Below are 19,370 nucleotides of genomic sequence, written 5' to 3' on the forward strand. Positions count from 1 at the left end.
ATGGTTACTTCTTCTTCACATTCCTGAGTTATCTTTTTTAGGAGAAATGAAACTTAACTTAACTCTTTAGACACTGAATTTAAGTGAAAGTGAACACTGGCAGCCATCTTTAATACAGTTACATTTGCATTAGCAAGCAATTAGGAAAAACTTATTGTTTCACAGTATAAAAGTATAAAAGTTATATAAGAAAATATATTTTCACCTTGACAGAGTAAGGCGTACTTTGTTTTGCATTTCGGTGCTATTTAACACTCCAAAAAAGCATCCAGATTTTTTTCTGGATTCAATTAGTCATCCATAGTGTATTAAGTACTTTGCTTTACATTTTAGTGCTATATTACACACCAAAAAAGTGTTGAATGAGGCCCGCCAGTTGTTGCTTTTCGGGGGTTTATGGATGACCCTTCTGGCAATGTGCACAGAGCCTTACGAGTGTAGAAGTACCACATTGACACTTTCCAAATAATTGAATGAGGTTCTACAGGTGGTGCCTTGAAGAGTGTATGGATGACCCTGCTTGTAATTTTTGGCAGGCTTTGCACTATGTGCAGAGATTTTATGAGTGTAGAAGTACCATAACTACACTTTGTTCACGATATTTGAATGAAGTACTACAGTTGGTGCCTGGCTTCGCAGTTTGCGCAAAACCTTTATGAGCGTAGAAGTACATAATAAGAATCTTTATTTTTATATAACGCCAACATATTCCGCAGCGCTTTGCACACATTATCTTCGCTGTCCCCGATGGGGCTCACAATCTAATTTCCCTATTAGTTTGTCTTTGCAGTGTGGGAGGAAACCGGAGTGCCCGGATGAAACCCACGCAAACACGGAGAGAACATACAAACACTTTGCAGATGTTGTCCTTGGTGGGATTTGAACCCAGGAGCCCAATGCTGCAAGGCTGCAGTGCTATCCACTGAGCCACTGTGCTGCCCATTCCAGTGTCAGTTGAATTCCAACCAGATTACACCTCATTCTACTTAATGTGCTTCTAATTAGGTGATCACCTGAGCGAAATCATATTTAACGAAGGAAAGTATAAAAAAATCCCTGCTGTGGTGTTCACAATCCTCTTGCAATAGGACATGCTGGATAGCAAATCAAGTGCTAGTAATATCTCAAAAGTAATAGGAATGAAAAAATAACTTTTAACCATGCCAAAGGAGTTGAAAAGAAAAGTCTTGAGTGAGGAAAATGTCACGCCACTCCGACATACTCACCCAGCCTCCGCTCCCACGCCGTCTCTGCATACTCACCCGGCCACAGCTCCCATGCCGCAGCCCCTCGCTGCCCGACGGCCACGGCGGTCACCTCTGACACCACCTCCCTTCTGCTTCTTGTGCTCCGTCTGTGCCCTGACCCGTAGGCACCTTCGGACCAATGGGAGACCAGACGGGGCCATATTAGGCCGCTTTCCCCTGAGGGAGGCGCCTGATCGTTGTGTTACCTTGCACACTGGGCCCTGCTTCCTCCTGTGCTCTCTTCAGCCTCTCGGTTCCATCCTCGTTGTTTCCTGCAGCAGCCTCGCAGCTCTGTCATCCGTGTTCCCTGCAGTATTCTCCGTCCAACTCCAGTCCTGCTCCAGTGTTCCTGCTCCCTCCTGCTCCTGCTCTGCTCCAGCGTTCTTGTTCCGTCCTTCTCCAGTCCTGTTCCTGTGTTCCTGTTCCATCCTACTCCAGTCCTGCCTCCGGTGTTCCTGCTCCATCAAGCTATCCACACTCCTACAGTCCTACTCCAGTCCTGTCTACAGTGTTCTGCTCCAGCCATCTCTCCACGTTCCAGCCTTACAGTCTACACTTTAGTCCTGCACTCCTACACCAGTCCATCCTGAGCCGCCCCTCTGGGTACTGGCTACCGTGGTACTTGAAACCCTGGGCCTGCTCCTAACGGTCCCTATATAGGGGTCGGTTCCACCTGGCAGCTCGCCTGGGGCCCCTCGGTGCCACGGTCCAGAGGGTCCACTCCTGGAGATTCCGGCTCCTGACCACCCACGCTAATAGAAAAGAAGGGCTCAATTCTGGCTTTACTAGCAGAGGGATATAGTGAGCGTCTTTTTGCCTCCATCCTTAAAATTTCTAAGACGGTAGTCCATTACAACAAGGTTAACAAGGGAGAGTAAGCCAAAGAAATACAATCTTAGGGTCCATAGGTGCAAAAAAAGAGTAACTTTATTGATCAAATTTAACAGGCAAAGGTAGACAAGATAAAAGGACAGATGAACAACCATGCAGTGCAGAGGGCAGGTACAATCAGTGATATAATATGGTTAGATGTCTAAAACAAAGACCATACTGACATCAAGTTCACTGTGGATCATGTGTAATAATGCATGCCCTGCACAGCCAAATATTGAAATGGTAATATTGCATTAGGCATCCATAGGGCACCCAAATAGTACACTGTGCCTTTAAATGTCGCAGTAAAAGGTTAATGCATGCATTGTATCTAATAATTACCTGGCAGGGAGTAGCAATGAAATCACCTGGTCAGCCCGCCTGCCCCGATGCACATTTCGGATAAAAAGCTCCTCAGGGTGCGTGGGGACAACAAAGCTACAGACCGGCAGAGGACGAAAACGACTCTCCACTGACCGGTATGACCATCATCTTATTCGAATGTCACTCAGCAACCACAGGATGACATCAAGTGACCTACAAAAGGAATGGCAAATGGCAGCTGGGGTGAAGCGCACGGCAAGAACAGTACATAACAGGCTTCTAAAGGGAGAGCTCAAGTCATATAAAGCTAGAAAAAAGCCTTTCATCAATGAGAAGCAAAGGAGAGCCAGGCTGAAGTTTACCAAATACCATAAGAATTGGACCATAGAGGACTGAAGTAAGATAATCTTTTCTGATGAGTCTAATTTTCAGCTTTGTCCAACACTTGGTCGTCTAATGGTTAGAAGGAGACCTGGAGAGGTGTACAAGACACAGTGTCTTGCACTCACTATGAAATTTGGTGTAGGATCGGTGATGATCTGGGAATGCTTCAGCAAGGCTGGAATTGGGCAGTTTAATCTTTGCAGATGTATGAATCAAGCCGCATCCAAGGTTATCCTGGAAAACAGTTGACTCCTTCTGCTCAGGTAATGTTCCCCAACTCTGAGGAATGGATTTTCCAGCAGGACAATGCGCCATGCCACAAAGCTAGCTCAATCAATGTGTGAATGAAGGACCACCACATCAAATGCCTCTCATGGCCAGCTCAATATCCAGACTTGAACCCTATTGAAAACCTCTGGAATGTAATCAAGAGGAAGATGGATAGTCACAAGCCATCAAACAAAGAAGAACTGTTTACATTTTTGTACCAGGAGTGGCATAAGGTCACCCAAAGCAGTGTGAAAGACTGGTGGAAAGCATGCCAAGAAGCATGAAAGCTGTGATTAAGAATCATGGTTATTCCACAGAATATTGATTTCTGAACTCTTCCTGAGTTAAAACATTAGTATTGTTGTTTCTAAATGATTATGATCTTGTTTTCTTAGCATTACTTGAGGTCTGCAGGCACTACATTTTTTGTTATTTTGACCATTTCTCATTTTCTGAAAATAAATGCAAAATTTTGTGCTTGGAAATTCGAAGACACGTTGTCAGTAGTTTATAGAATAAATGAGCAATTTACATTTTACTGAAATATACCTACAGTTGTGGCCAAAAGTATTGACACCCCTGCAATTCTGTCAGATAATACTCAGTTTCTTCCTGAAAATGATTGCAAACACAAATTCTTTGGTATTATTATCTTCATTTATGTTAAAAAACACAAAAGAGAATGAAGCAAAAAGCAAAACATTTATCATTTCACACAAAACTCCAAAAATGGGCCAGACAAAAGTATTGGCACCCTCAGCCTAATACTTGGTTGCACAACCTTTAGCCAAAATAACTGCGACCAACCGCTTCCAGTAACCATCAATGAGTTTCTTACAATGCTCTGCTGGAATTTTAGACCATTCTTCTTTGGCAAACTGCTCCGGGTCCCTGATATTTGAAGGGTGCCTTCTCCAAACTGCCATTTTTAGATCTCTCCACAGGTGTTCTATGGGATTCAGGTCTGGACTCATTGCTGGCCACCTTAGAAGTCTCCAGTGCTTTCTCTCAAACCATTTTCTAGTGCTTTTTGAAGAGTGTTTTGGGTCATTGTCCTGCTGGAAGACCCATGACCTCTGAGGGAGACCCAGCTTTCTCACACTGGGCCCTACATTATGCTGCAAAATTTGTTGTTAGTCTTCTGACTTCATAATGCCATGCACACGGTCAAGCAGTCCAGTGCGAGAGGCAGCAAAGCAACCCCAAAATATCAGGAAACCTCCGCCATGTTTGACTGTAGGGACCGTGTTCTTTTCTTTGAATGCCTCTTTTTTCTCCTGTAAACTCTATGTTGATGCCTTTGCCCAAAAAACTCTACTTTTGTCTCATCTGACCAGAGAACATTCTTCCAAAACGTTTTAGGCTTTTTCAGGTAAGTTTTGGCAAACTCCAGCCTGGCTTTTTTTATGTCTCAGGGTAAGAAGTGGGGTCTTCCTGGGTCTCCTACCATACAGTCCCTTTTCATTCAGACGCCGACAGATAGTACGGGTTGACACTGTTGTACCCTTGGACTGCAGGGCAGTTTGAACTTGTTTGGATGTTAGTCGAGGTTCTTTATCCAACGTCCGCACAATCTTGCGTTGAAATCTCTTGTCAATTTTTCTTTTCCGTCCACAGTGCCATGGGCTTTAAACTTCTTGATGACACTGCGCATGGTAGACACAGGAACATTCAGGTCTTTGGAGATGGACTTGTAGCCTTGAGATTGCTCATGCTTCCTCACAATTTGGTTTCTCATGTCCTCAGACAGTTCTTTGGTCTTCTTTCTTTTCTCCATGCTCAATGTGGTACACACAAGGACACAGGACAGAGGCTGAGTCAACTTTAATCCATGTCTACTGGCTGCAAGTGTGATTTAGTTATTGCCAACACCTGTTAGGTGTCACAGGTGAGTTACAGGTGCTGTTAATTACACAAATTAGAGAAGTATCACATGATTTTTCGAACAGTGCCAATACTTTTGTCCACCCGCTTTTTTATGTTTGGTGTGGAATTATATCCAATTTGGCTTTAGGACAATTCTTTTTGTGTTTTTTCATTTAAGACAAATTAAATGAAGATAATAATACCAAAGAATTTGTGTTTGCAATCATTTTTTGAGGAAGAAACTGAGTATTATCTGACAGAATTGCAGGGGTGTCAATACTTTTGTCCACAACTGTATAAAGAGAAAAATCAGACAAACTGAAAATTTTGCAGTGGTCTCTTAATTTTTGCCAGAGCTGTAGCAGATTTTATGTACCACTGCCTTTCCATGACCCTCACGTTACTTTCATCTTGGCTAATATAGGGTACTGGTTGTTCACTCTGCTAGACCCACGCTACAAGGAGAACATTACATCTCTCTTTCCTGAGGCGGAGAGGTCTACTAAAATGATGCTATACCAGAAGGCCATTGTGGAAAATATATTGAAAAAATTCCTGTCAGACATTGCTAGCAGCAGCTTCTTTACCCAACCAAGGAGGAAAGGCGAGGGAGACACACACCTGGTACAGCAGAGGCAGGGGTACACTGTCAAAGGCCTGGGCCAATTTCATGGCATCCTCCCAATGTCCAGGCCCTGATGACTGGGTAATTTTGACAAGGATGGAAACATTTTAAAGATGGTCAAGCAATACCTGGCTGACCAAACCAGCATACTCCATAATTCCTCTACGACCTTTAGCTTTTGTGTCACAAAGCTGGACACCTGACAATTCATTATACAGGAAATAATGGTTCTTAACATTTTTTTCCCTGCAAACTCCAATTTTTGTCAATTTTGAATGTTTTATTGTCAGTCCTTAAAGTGGAGTAAAAGTGTGACACCATTGTTCTCAGCAGCAAACTGGGAATCAGAGATGCTTCCAAGGGTCTTCCCCATGCTGTTCTCCTTCCAGTCAGCATTTTTTACATCCATTCCAACATTTTCTCTGCCCCCAAGATCTCCTTGTAGGGTCTGCCGGAAAAATGCTCAGATTTCCTATTGACTCCCAGTTTATTTGTCACTCAAAATGAGCACCCAAGCATTTGGAATTGCTTGGTTCGACTAACAAGCATCCAAGCATTTTACTTTTCATGCATCCCTAGATGGCGTTTACAAATGGATAATGATCCTAAACACATGTCAAAAGCCACAATAGACTACATCAAAAGGCGCAAGCTGAGGCTTTACAAAGGCCCTCACAGACCCCTGATCTGAGCATCATGGAAAATCTGTGACCTCAAAAGAGCAGTGCATCCAAAACGACTGAGGAATCTCAAAGAACTGGAATAATTTTCTAAGGAAGAATGAATGAAAATCCCTCAAACAAAAATTGAAAGACTCTTGGCTGCCTAAAAAAGTGTTTACAAGCTGTAATGCTTGCAAAAGGGAGTGTTACTAGGTACTAACCATGCAGGGTGCCCAAGCTTTTGCATCTACCCAATTTTATTTTTTATAATTTTTAAAATGTATATATGAAAATATATATTTTTTTTGCCTAAAATACAAAGGAAATGTGTCATCTTTAACTTTAGGCCTTTTAGAGATCATTTCATCTTCAACTTGCTTAACTGTTCATAATACCAGAAATTTTGACAAGGGGTGCCCAAATGTTTACTTGCTACTGTAAGTAACTCCCATAGTTGAAGGTGATTGGTCTCAATATGTTTAAAATAGGATGTTTAGTCATTTGTCTGATATGCCATGACTAAGGGTGCAGGGGGAGCAAGAAAGTCGTCGGTTTTTAAGTACCCCCACTTTCCTGTTTTTTAATAGATCTAATAAAGAATATGCATTAAATTTTACTGGATGGCAATGCTTAAAATCTTCAGTTCTTTTCCAAAATGGGGGTGTAGTTGCTGCATCTTTTAGGGCAGGTGCAGAGAAGGATGCTTATCTGAAATCTGAGGCATGGATAGGGCGTGCAGAAAAAGCAGGCGTGTCTGAGCACCATCTGATAATTGATGGTAGCCATCTTGTGATGTCACCGCATCGTCTAATATGGGCAGTGTGGGAGAATATGGTAGATATGGCATGCAGGGGGAGACTGGATGAGTTACCTCTGCGACCCTCTGTCTGTGTTTCACTGCTGCGGTGCCGCTAGACTGGCTGTTCAGCGTTCCTAGTTAGCTTCTGTGTGGGGCATCAGAAATGCATCAATGGTGTCCCGGGGGTGAAGAGTCCCTGTCAGAAGACCTAGTCGATTTCTCCCACGTTGAAGTATTGATTGCTTTAGAGATGCAAATTGTTAAAGCTTCACAATATGAGTCCTCAGTCAGCAATGACTAGACTCCCCCCCTGTCAGATTTTTTTTATCCAAGAAACACTGATGAAACTGTCTAAGCTCTGATGACAAAAACTGACACTGACCAAACTTTGATGACACTCTGATCAAAAACACTGGAGGAGCTCGGATTTAACTCCACATTTTCTGTGGAAGTGATAACAGTTCAAAAATTGTGCACTAGAAGTCCCATGAAATGGTTTCCTAGGTAGCTCATCATGAACATTGTAAGGCAAATTACCACTGGAATCTGGAGCAGTAAAAACATGTTTTTTAAAGTAATATTTGCCTCCTGCCACAATGCATAGAGCCTACTGTAAAATTTGTTAGAGGTAGAATAAAATAAAGTGCAGTTTTTCATGGATGGACTAAGCTTCTTAATTTTCAGTGAGGGGCGATGTTAACATTATAAGATCAAAAACTTTGTGAGAACAATTGGGGTAGGACATTTTCCTGTGCTTTTATTCACGAAGAGAGGTCAATAATGTTAGAGTTTGACGAGTCTTGTGTAAAGCAACTTGATTGGCTTGCCAAGCGCCCTAAATTCAAGCTCACCTGTGAGTTGAATTGAATTGAAATTCTGATTGTGAGCTAGACTTTTGTGTCTAAAATCTAAGTCTGACCTTTCAAATTGTATTTTTACCTAATGCTACCATCCCACAATGAGTATTTGATATTGCAAATTTTCTTTACCTATTAGGTAAATTAGATTACTTGCGTTCATTTCATTGCAAAAACACACTAAAAACACATATTTTCCACATCTGATGCAATTCTATCGTGAAAATCTGCACGTAAAACTCAGTGTCTTCACAAGAGAAATTGACATGTTGTGGATTTCAAAAGGTCACTGCGGTCAGTTCACACAGCATAACAAACATTTTCCCGTAAATCCCATCCACTTTTCTGTAACTTTTATCGCTCAAAAAGTAGGCAATTCTATATTAAACTACCAAAGTTTTGAAATAGGGCATCCAACAAGGTCCTATACTGTGTATATGTGATGTCAGGTTGTCAAATACTTTGGGCCATAAAGCACCAATATAGCTATTAAGCTACCGTATATCTACAGGGTGGGCCATTTATATGGATTCACCTGGGTGGGCCGACTTCAAAATGGCCACCACGGTCACCACCCATCTTGAAAAGTTTTCCCCCTCCCATATACTAATGTGCCACAAACAGGAAGTTGATATCACCAACCATTGCCATTTAATTTAAGTGTATCCATATAAATGGCCCACCCAGGTCTAACCTTATAAATGGCCCACCCTGTATATATTTTTCAGGGATTAGGAGTATGGGTGCCAGATTACATTTTTGAGCAAGTAAGCATTTTCAATTTGTAAGAAATAATTCAGGCTGTCAGCTTTTATACTGCTTGGTAAGAAAAAAGTTTTTAAGTAAAAAAAACACTTTCACACATTATGATCACATGACAATCTCTCTATATAAAAATGAATGTATGTATGTATGTGTGTATCACCAACCAATCACGAAGCATCTTTCATTTCACCAGAGCTGTTCAAAAAAAGCTCAGCTCTGATTGGTTGCTATGATCAATAGTTTTTCTTGCAACCAATCACTAAACATCTCTTATTTCACAAGAGCTGGTTAAAAGTAGCTGAGCTGTGATTGGTGGCTATGAGCAAGTTTTCCCACTTGACAATGCCTCAGCAGACAATGACATGGTGGGAGAAATCTAGCATCCCCAGGAACATAAGCTCCCAGCCATTGTCTGCCCCCCAGGAAGGAGCGCAGAGCACATGACAGAAATGAATCCCCCCTCCCGTGGATCATTGGTATGCAAGTTAGGGCAAATCCACTCAGCATTTTGGTACTGACCCCAGGCCTTTCTTAAAGGGATCTCCGGTATGGAAGTCAGGGCAATTGCCTTCAAATGCTCTTATACTGACCCCAGGTTCTCTTAAAGGGATCTCCTGTACAGAACTTAGGGCAAATCCCTCAGCGCTCTGATTCTGACCTCAGGGTTCTATTAAAGGGATCATTGGTATGCAAATCAGGGCAAATCCATCCAGCGCTCTGGTTCTGATCCAAGGCTTTCTTAAAGGGATCCCTGGTATGGAAGTTAGGGCATATCCACTCAGCACTCTGGTTCTGACCCAAGGCCCCTCTTAAAGGGATCCCCGGTATGGAAGTGAGGGCAAATCCAATCTGCACTTTGGTACTGACCCTAGTCCTCTCTTAAAGGGATCCCGGATATGGAAGTCAGGGCAATTTTCTTCAAATGCTCTGGTACTGACCCCAGGATCTCTTAAAGGGATCTCCTGTACAGAAGTTAGGGCAAATCCCTCAGTGCTATGATTCTGACCTCAGGGTTTTATTAAAGGGATCATTGTTATGCAAGTCAGGTCAAATCCACTCAGCGCTCTGGTTCTGATCCCAGGCTTTCTTAAAGGGATCCCCGGTATGGAAGTTAGTATCGTTCCACTCAATGCTCTGGTTCTGACCCCAGGCTGACGGGATGATGTGGAATATTAGGGGTAGTAGTCCGGTGGCTCTGGCTGATGGGATGATATGGGATATTAGGGGTAGTAGTCCGGTGGCTCTGACGGGATGATGTGGGATATTAGGGGTAGTAGTCCGGCGGCTGTGACGGGATGATGTGGGATATTAGTGGTAGTTGTCCGGTGGCTCTGGCTGACAGGATGATGTGGGATATTAGGGGTAGTAGTCTGGCGGATGTGACTGGATGATGTGGGATATTAGTGGTAGTTGTCCGGTGGCTCTGGCTGACGGGATGATGTGGGATATTAGGGGTAGTAGTCCGGTGGCTTTAACGAGATGATGTGGGATATTGGTAGTCAGATGGCTCTGGCTGATGGGACGATGTGGGATATTAGGGGTAGTAGTCTGGTAGCACTGGCTGATAGGATGATGTGGGATATTATAGTGAACGTGGCTATGCAGAGTGGGCGGGGCTATACACTCATATTTATACACTCACTGGCCACTTTATTAGGTACACCTGTCCAACTGTGTGTTAAGACTTAATTTCTAATCAGCCAATCACATGGCGGCAACTCAGTGCATTTAGGCATGTAGACATGGTCAAGACAATCTCCTGCAGTTCAAACCGAGCATCAGTATGGGGAAGAAAGGTGATTTGAGTGCCTTTGAACGTGGCATGATTGTTGGTGCCAGAAGGGCTGGTCTGAGTATTTCAGAAACTGCTGATCTACTGGGATTTTCACGCACAACCATCTCTAGGGTTTACAGAGAATGGTCCGAAAAAGAAAAAAAATCCAGTGAGCGGCAGTTCTGTGGCCGGAAATGCCTTGTTGATGCCAGAGGTCAGAGGAGAATGGGCATACTGGTTCGAGCTGATAGAAAGGCAACAGTGACTCAAATTGCCACCCGTTACAACCAAGGTAGGCAGAAGAGCATCTCTGAACGCACAGTGCGTCGAACTTTGAGGCAGATGGGCTACAGCAGCAGAAGACCACACTGGGTACCACTCCTCTCAGCTAAGAACAGGAAACTGAGGCTACAATTTGCACAAGCTCATCGAAATTGGACAGTAGATGATCTGATGAGTCTCGATTTCTGCTGCGACATTCGGATGGTAGGGTCAGAATTTGGCGTAAACAACATGAAAGCATGGATCCATCCAGCCTTGTATCAACGGTTCAGGCTGGTGGTGGTGGTGTCATGGTGTGGGGAATTTTTTCTTGGCACTCTTTGGGCCCCTTGGTACCAATTGAGCATCGTTGCAACGCAACAGCCTACCTGAGTATTGTTGCTGACCATGTCCATCCCTTTATGACCACAATGTACCCAACATCTGATGGCTACTTTCAGCAGGATAATGCGCCATGTCATAAAGCTCGAATCATCTCAGATTGGTTTCTTGAACATGACAATGAGTTCACTGTACTCAAATGGCCTCCTCAGTCACCAGATCTCAATCCAATAGAGCATCTTTGGGATGTGGTGGAATGGGAGATTCGCATCAGGGATGTGCAGCCGACAAATCTGCGCCAACTGTGTGATGCCATCATGTCAATATGGTCCAAAATCTCTGAGGAATGCTTCCAGCACCTTGTTGAATCTCTGCCACGAAGAATTGAGGCAGTTCTGAAGGCAAAAGGGGGTCCAACCCGTTACTAGCATGGTGTACCTAATAAAGTGGCCAGTGAGTGTATATATATATATATATATATATATATATATTTATATAGCTATATATAGATATAATCATTATAATTTGTTATAACTAATCGTAAGTTACTATGCCCAGGCAGCGCCAGGCTCTTCAGCTAGTATGTCATAAAGCTGATTTAATCTACATTCCAGGAATTCCCTCTGAAGATCTGCACTAATAAATAGGTGAAAGCGAATTGTGTTCTGCAAAATTCGGTTTGCCAGCTGACCTTCTAAAGTCTCTTACCATGATGTATATTTTACGTGTCGAATCTATGTCATGGTTTTGGTTGCAGATTAGGTTTAGATGTAATTATCTTCTGATTATTATGTTGATTATAATATGGATAACAAAGAAATCAGGTCTTTTCTGTCTTTCTGGGAACTACTGTAGTTTTCAGAAAAGGAATATCATATATCAGTAGGAAAGCAGGCTGAGTGGTGTTGACTGGTTCAAAGAAAGCACATTAAATATTGTTAGCAAATATAGAAAGGGTGTGTCAGTGATATCTATATTGGTTTTGCTTGTGAACATATTGGCAAAGGGAGGGATGAGAACAACCCATTATTAGTAATTTACTTTATTTGCTGGTTCTTTCTGAAAAAAGGCTAATGATTTTGGATCAGTGTACACTGTTTTTTCAATTGATAAACTGCATGCAAAGTGTATCTTTTTGCAATAATAAAACTATTTTCCAGTCCATAACTACTTTTATTGAGAAAAATAACAGGATTAGATTATGGGCAACTAGGACGTGATTGTAACGAAAACGTTTAAATTTGACAAATAATGTCTCCACTAAAGTAGAACATTACTGAAATACCTAAATCGCTGCATGAGCAAAAACATGACAGTTGTTGATAAATATGAAATAATGCACCAAGGCTGCAGTAATTGTATTGCTGCTTATACATTAAAGGAGTTGGCCACCTATGGGAACATTTTTTTTACTGTACGTATTTTGAGCTATATGTCAATTTGTACTATTGAGTTTCATTACATTAATTTATTTTAAGTAATAAAAGGCAGACCATCACTTCCAGACAGAATACTTGTTAGGAACGGCGGAACGCACTAAATAAAAATAATAATAAAGTGCGTTCGCCGCTCGGGGTCCACCGTGCAGTAGGTGATATAACCGCTGCTAAGTGGTGGCAGGAGCAATATGGCGGTTATGCGCACAGGGTTAAACGTCACCCAGGTGCGCAGAGCAATCTCTGTTAAGTCACAGGAATGCCAAATAAATACAAATACAAAAGACTGAGCCTGTTGAGGTCACGGTACTCAGTATAAATACACACACGGTATCAGGTCACAGGAGTAGCCCAAGACGGCGGCACTACATCCGTCTAGACCTACCGTGTGTGCAGCGTCGCAGCTGCGCATGCAAAGGGGGCTGCTACTGCAGCGCAGCGTGGACACTGCCGCTAAACGACAAAGCTAAGGAACAAGCGCAATGTCGGACGCTAGCAGCTGTGGATGTTGCAGCAGAGGAGCGCTGGCTCTGATTCTAAACTCAGTCCCTAACCACATACGTAATATCAGAGGGAAGGGGTTTTATAATGAGTCATTCACCAGAATCGTATATCCGTCCTCATACACACAGCAGCAAGTAAGTCTATACTAGCACATGGCGGAACAGCCATGCGCGCCTTTTATAGCAGCCGGGACCTTCCGCAAGCTTCCAGATCTCTGAGATGGACCAATGAGATCTGGAGCGGGACCTGAGCACATGACTCCCGATCTCCAATGGGAGATCATCTCATGAGCATGCTCAGTAGGAGGACAGAAGGAGTTAGCCTCAGGAGAGATTTGTTGCAAGGCAATCTCTGCAATCTCCTCTGCAGTAGATAAACAGCAGGAGACTGCAGAATGTGAGCGTCTGGATCCCGGCAGAGCAAACGCAGAAATCCGACGCCTAACATTACTGGTGTGTACAGGTGCAAACTAAGAGCAGCCATCTCCATAAATAACTAACAAATAAAGTTGCACTCTGTAGTGCTATAGCATGTAAACATAAAATATATACAATTTTAATTGCATTACTGTTCTAGATAATAAGTAACTCAATTTTTTCCTAACAGATAGTTTGGCCAATTCATGCATGCCCAGCAGCCAACAACAAGGCGATCTCATTCTGCTGGAGACCTATCCTAATGTGAATCCTTTCCTAGGCTGAAGAATAGGTGTGTAAGGGTGTGTCGGGATCAATTCATACCCCGCATCCCTTCCTGATAAAACGGTTACATTTTAAGTGTAACATGGTTTATTATGTGATTATATATGTGTAATGTACAGTTGTGCATTTCTATAAGACTAGGGAAAAGGTTTGGAAACTAGAGAACAAGTGTAGGATTTAGTTAGAGTAGTAAGAACAGTTAATATTGGGTTTATTACACTGGGGGGCACTGTAGTGCAGGAAATTAGATATGATCATTGAAGCGATGGCCGGGGGACCACCACAATGCAGGGAGACTATGGTACACAATATGAGGTGCAAGCAACAAAGAGTTAATTTATTTACAGCAAGGAATGCAGTGTTAGGAAAGTGTAAACAGGGGTTTGCAATGACATAAAACAATTTACAAAAGTGATATTCTCTAGCTGGGCCATACAAATGGCATGGAGCACCAACTATTACAGATCAGTGCATTTTGCAAAAGGCAAAACAATACAATAAAGTACAGTATGCTGCTACTCTAACTATAATCTGACTGGCTGCTGCTACTCCGGCCGCATGGCTACCATGCTCTGTCTATTTCAGCCTATTCTAAGCCCTAAACATGTGCACACACGGGGTTAACACTCACAGTAGTTGGTGTCTCAGTCCATTGCTGGGGTCCCCTGAAGCTTTGCCAGATGGTGCACACTTCTTCCTGGAAGCTCTGTGCAATGTGATCTTTTCCTTGTGTGCAAGTTCAATGATGCTCCTAGAAACGGTGGATTGTTCCTCTGGGTTCCTTTCTTGTCTTTCCTTCGTGGCTTCTCACGGCAAGACAGGAAAGCCACCTTTTAATGCCCAGAATAGTTTACAAAGTCACAGTCGCAGACTAAAAGTTCTTTTCCTCACAGCTCAGGCAGGAACACCTGCTTCCTGCAGAAATCTCGGGTCTCTTCTACACACAGAAAAGCAGCCCCTCCCCTCTGTAGTCTGGCAGATGAAACCAAACAGCCTTTACAGCAGGGCAGTGCAGAATGTCCCACTGCTCTAACCAAGGGGGTGCTGTCTCTTAAAGGGGCAGATTGTCTCTACTGTCCATAGCAATGCCACCCCCTTACATCATCAGCAGTTAAGTTTATGAGGGATTTTCACAGCTGAGAAGGGCAGGAGTAGTTATAGTCAGGCACTTCCTGGTTTAGGCAGCCTCTGTATTATAATGCACCCTCATAGGCAGCCTCTGTATTATAATGCACCCCCCATAGGCAGCCTCTGTATTATAATGCACCTCCATAGGCAGCCTCTGTATTATAATGCACCCTCACAGACAGCCTCTGTATTATAATGCATCCCTATAGGCAGCCTCTGTATTATAATGCACCCCCATAGGCAGCCTCTGTATGATAATGCACCCCCATAGGCAGCATTTGTATTATAATGCAACAAAATTAATAAATCCAGTACCCACCTCTCTTCCTCCCAACACCTGTGCTGCTCACTGCTCCCACTCATCTCCTAACAGTGGGCGCGATGACGTCACTGCCCGGCGCCCGCTGTCAGGAGGATGCTGAGATGGGGTTGATGGGAGAAGTAGCGCTCAATGCGATCAGCTGTATCGGCTAGATGCCGATACAGCTGACCCTGAGATGACGGGCAGGGGGCCCACTGCTAGCACAGGGCCCCCCACCACCAGCTCAGGGGCCCGTAGCGGCCGGGCGGCAGAGCAGGGAGATCGATTCTCCCTGCTCTGCCGCAGAATGCAACTGTATTGGCGTGCGCAGCACGCCGATACAGTTACGTTACAGTAGCATACCTCCGAGTGGGCCCCCTCAGAGCGCGGGGCCCGGGGCCGTGGCCCCCTCAGTAGCTACGCTACTGGTTGACTCCATTTTTTAATTTTAAGAATGTGGAGACATAAAAAACATGATTTATTTTAACAATTTTTTTCATTTTAAAGTAGTAAAACATAAAAAGCACATGAAAATAGACTAGTATAGTAACATATAGCTCCTGTGCTATGTAATGTGTACACAATATAGACAGTACAGACCAAAAGTTTGGACACACCTTCTCATTCAAAGAGTTTGAATGCCTTTGATTACTTCACAGCCCTGAAGGATTTACATCTTTTTTCACAGAAGCTTGTCCTGAAGAAATTACATCATAAAAGGAACACTTCTGGAGATTTGTTGACCGAAACAGAGGAGGAGGCATTGAGGACACTTGAAGAACTTCTTGATGAACAATCTGCTCCCTCAAGAAGTAGGTATCCACCTGCAATATTACCCATGTCCTCTAAATTCCCCCCCTTGTCCCTATGTCCGGCGGTAGAGATATTTACAAAATTGGCATCTGAAGATTTGAAATCATTATCCTCCCGCCGCAAATTTGATAACCTGACACATACCCAGCGTCAGGCTATCAAAGAATTGCAATCCTTTCAAGACATTGTTATTAAACCAGTGGAAAGGGGGGGAATATCGTGATTTGGCCCTCCGATAAATACGAGAAAGAGGCTTTTCTCCAACTCAGGGATATAGAGACGTATACCAAATTATCATATACAGTGGGGAAAAAAAGTATTTAGTCAGTCAGCAATAGTGCAAGTTCCACCACTTAAAAAGATGAGAGGCGTCTGTAATTTACATCATAGGTAGACCTCAACTATGGGAGACAAACTGAGAAAAAGAAATCCAGAAAATCACATTGTCTGTTTTTTTTTCATTTTATTTGCATATTATGGTGGAAAATAAGTATTTGGTCAGAAACAAAATTTCATCTCAATACTTTGTGATATATCCTTTGTTGGCAATGACAGAGGTCAAACGTTTTCTGTAAGTCTTCACAAGGTTGCCACACACTGTTGTTGGTATGTTGGCCCATTCCTCCATGCAGATGTCCTCTAGAGCAGTGATGTTTTTGGCTTTTCGCTTGGCAACACGGACTTTCAACTCCCTCCAAAGGTTTTCTATAGGGTTGAGATCTGGAGACTGGCTAGGCCACTCCAGGACCTTGAAATGCTTCTTACGAAGCCACTCCTTCGTTGCCCTGGCGGTGTGCTTTGGATCATTGTCATGTTGAAAGACCCAGCCACGTTTCATCTTCAATGCCCTTGCTGATGGAAGGAGGTTTGCACTCAAAATCTCACGATACATGGCCCCATTCATTCTTTCATGTACCCGGATCAGTCGTCCTGGCCCCTTTGCAGAGAAACAGCCCCAAAGCATGATGTTTCCACCACCATGCCTTACAGTAGGTATGGTGTTTGATGGATGCAACTCAGTATTCTTTTTCCTCCAAACACGACAAGTTGTGTTTCTACCAAACAGTTCCAGTTTGGTTTCATCAGACCATAGGACATTCTCCCAAAACTCCTCTGGATCATCCAAATGCTCTCTAGCAAACTTCAGACGGGCCCGGACATGTACAGGCTTAAGCAGTGGGACACGTCTGGCACTGCAGGATCTGAGTCCATGGTGGCGTAGTGTGTTACTTATGGTAGGCCTTGTTACATTGGTCCCAGCTCTCTGCAGTTCATTCACTAGGTCCCCCCGCGTGGTTCTGGGATTTTTGCTCACCGTTCTTGTGATCATTCTGACCCCACGGGGTGGGATTTTGCGTGGAGCACCAGATCGAAGGAGATTATCAGTGGTCTTGTATGTCTTCCATTTTCTAATTATTGCTCCCACAGTTGATTTCTTCACTCCAAGCTGGTTGGCTATTGCAGATTCAGTCTTCCCAGCCTGGTGCAGGGCTACAATTTTGTTTCTGGTGTCCTTTGACAGCTCTTTGGTCTTCTCCATAGTGGAGTTTGGAGTCAGACTGTTTGAGGGTGTGCACAGGTGTCTTTTTATACTGATAACAAGTTTAAACAGGTGCCATTACTACAGGTAATGAGTGGAGGAAAGAGGAGACTCTTAAAGAAGAAGTTACAGGTCTGTGAGAGCCAGAAATCTTGATTGCTTGTTTCTGACCAAATACTTATTTTCCACCATAATATGCAAATAAAATGAAAAAAAAAACAGACAATGTGATTTTCTGGATTTTTTTTTCTCAGTTTGTCTCCCATAGTTGAGGTCTACCTATGATGTAAATTACAGACGCCTCTCATCTTTTTAAGTGGTGGAACTTGCACTATTGCTGACTGACTAAATACTTTTTTTCCCCACTGTAACCCATTGTTCTCCTCATTACAGCTGCAACAAATCCTCCTCAGGGCTGTGGAAGCTGGTATTATTGATAAAAAGGTGTTGGAAGGTTTGACGGTCAGGTCCCCTAAGGTGGCAACCTTCTATCTCCTCCTGAAAATCCACGAAGACGCCCTTGACCCTCCGGGGTGTCCGATCGTGTCTGGTATTGACAGTCTATGTGACCCTGTCTGTACGTTTATTGATTACTATTTAAAACTTTTGGTAGAAACCTTACCATCTTACATCCGTGACACGACGGACGTCGTGACACGGGTCGATGGCGTCTCTGTGGATGAGGGGGTCCTCCTGGTCACTGCAGATATACAAACTTTGTATACCTGCATTGATCACAACCATGGTCTGGACGCAGCTCGCCTCTTTCTTGGGTCCTCCGACCTGGACAGCCCTTTGTGTGAGCTAATTCTGGAACTGCTGGGTTTTGTCCTTTCCCACAACTTTTTTGTATTCAAGGATATTTTCTACTTGCAGAAGCTCGGCACAGCCATGGGCGCGGCCTGTGCGCCTTCGTACGCAAACCTCTTCCTTGGCGCCTGGAAGAAGTCCATCTTTAGCGGCGTTGGCGCGCCGGCCGGGGACCATCTGCTGTGCTGGCTCAGATATATAGGTGACAACTTTATGTTGTGGGGGACACTGCCCAGCAGCTCAAGACTTTTATAGACCAGCTTAATCACAATTCTCTTAACATCGGTCTGACTTTTCAATACGACCCTTGTAAGATTTACTTTTTGGACGTTAGTTTTCTTATTGAGGGCGCCAGAAAACTTCAGACTGATGTTTTTAGAAAGCCTACTTCTGTTAACGCATTATTGCATGCTGGGTCTGCTCATAATCCATCCACTATCAGGGCTGTCCCGGTCGGACAATTCCTAAGGATGAGGCGAATTTGCTCCACTGATCAATATTTCTACTCTCAAGCGGCTGACCTGACGTCTTGGTTTGAGCACCGAGGGTATAGCCGCAGATGTGTCAGACGTGGCTTTAATAGAGCCAGGAGGACACCTCGAAATGATCTTTTGTATCCCCAACAACCTATGGTGGATAAAAATAGGGAGGGGAATAAGGTGAAGTTCATTACCACGTTTATCCACGAGTGGGCGAGCGTGAAGAACATTTTACATCGGCATTGGCCTGTTTTGGCAACTGAACCCTCCCTGAAATCTGTCATTGGTGAAGTGCCATCCATGACAGCTAGACGATCCCCCAATCTGGCTAATCTACTTGTTAGAAGCCACTATGTACCCCCGATTGCGAATTCTTTCGCAACCAGGGGTCCGGTTGTGGGCTGCTTCCCATGTGGGCACTGTGTTGCCTGTACTAATGTCCTCAGATGCTCCTCCTTCGTTTCATCAGATGGAGCTAAGCAATTTGATATCAGACAGTACATCACATGTGGCACCGCTAATGTCATATATTATGCCACATGTGGCTGCTCTCTGATATATATGGGGTTGACGTCGAGAGAACTCCGCATCCGATTACGTGAGCATGTG

At 43.7% G+C, this 19,370-nt stretch overlaps 1 protein-coding gene across 2 annotated transcripts in view; it reads left to right on the forward strand.

The window, feature by feature from the left end:
* VEPH1 (ventricular zone expressed PH domain containing 1) overlaps positions 1–19,370 on the forward strand; it is a 915,267-nt gene that overhangs the window by 17,823 nt on the left and 878,074 nt on the right. For both annotated transcript variants that reach the window (XM_073578996.1, XM_073578995.1), the window contains exon 2: positions 15,808–15,931. The gene's annotated coding sequence lies outside the window, so the exon portion shown is untranslated. The remainder of the gene's footprint in view (positions 1–15,807; positions 15,932–19,370) is intronic.

The sequence above is a fragment of the Dendrobates tinctorius genome, unplaced genomic scaffold (assembly GCF_039654945.1).
Source record: "Dendrobates tinctorius isolate UK_male_01 unplaced genomic scaffold, ASM3965494v1 ptg000060l, whole genome shotgun sequence".
In the NCBI taxonomy this organism is placed as follows: domain Eukaryota; kingdom Metazoa; phylum Chordata; class Amphibia; order Anura; family Dendrobatidae; genus Dendrobates; species Dendrobates tinctorius.